Consider the following 808-nt stretch of genomic DNA (forward strand, 5'->3'; position numbering starts at 1 on the left):
GAGAGAGAGAGAGAGAGAGAGAGAGAGAGAGAGAGAGAAGAGGGAGAGAGAGCGAGAGCGAAGAGAGCGAAACAGGGAGAGGAGAGAGGGAAAGAGGCCAAGGGAGAGAAAGGAGAGAAGCCGAGGGCCAGCCCCATCTTGTTCTCCCGTCTAAAGTCAGCGCCCCGCGCTAGTCCTACAGAGCTGACTGCCAAGTGCCGCCAATCTCACCCCCGGCACATTTCCGAGAGAGCTCAAAGGCATCGAGGGCGGGGAGTGAGCCAGCCGCTGGCTGGGCTTGGGTTAGTGGAGGAACTGTTCGCCCGCCGGACCACCGGGAGGAATCCAGCCAGCCTGGATGGTCGGGACAGACGGGGCGGGCCGGGCCTCGGAAGTTCCCAGGCAGGGGTCCCTCCTGCCCCCAGGGTTCGCTCAACCCCGGCAGCATCCCCAGTTCCCCCCTGGACCGCCGGGCCCAGTTCAGTCCAGCCCAGCCCCCGGGGCTCCCACATGCAGAAACCCTACCTGGGGAGCTTCGCTCGTCTAGGCTCTCTCTGCTCAGCACGCTCTCTCTGTGGCTCGGAGCACCTCTCTCTCCCACCCTCTTCTGCTGCCCGGGCTCCAGAGGGCGGGGGCTGCTGCTGCTGCTGCTGCTGACTCCTGGGCAGGTCGCTGAGAGAGGGAGGCAGAGCCGGCAGGACGAGGGCTAAACCCCTAGCAGCTGGGGGGGGGGGGGGGGGGGGGGGGAGGCAGGGAAGAAGGGGGAGAGGAGGGGAGGGAAAGGGGAGGGGGAGGAGGGAGGAGGAAGGGGGAAGGCGGAGGGGGGGGG

General features: G+C 67.0%; 1 protein-coding gene across 2 annotated transcripts in view; it reads right to left on the minus strand.

Moving 5' to 3' along the window:
- BGN (biglycan) overlaps window positions 1–675 on the minus strand; it is a 29,413-nt gene extending 28,738 nt beyond the window's left edge. For both annotated transcript variants that reach the window (XM_027835818.1, XM_027835810.1), the window contains exon 1: window positions 505–675. The gene's annotated coding sequence lies outside the window, so the exon portion shown is untranslated. The remainder of the gene's footprint in view (window positions 1–504) is intronic.
- Window positions 676–808: the final 133 nt, after the last annotated feature.

Source organism: Vombatus ursinus, unplaced genomic scaffold (genome assembly GCF_900497805.2).
Source record: "Vombatus ursinus unplaced genomic scaffold, bare-nosed wombat genome assembly UNPS02004405.1, whole genome shotgun sequence".
NCBI classification, from domain to species: domain Eukaryota; kingdom Metazoa; phylum Chordata; class Mammalia; order Diprotodontia; family Vombatidae; genus Vombatus; species Vombatus ursinus.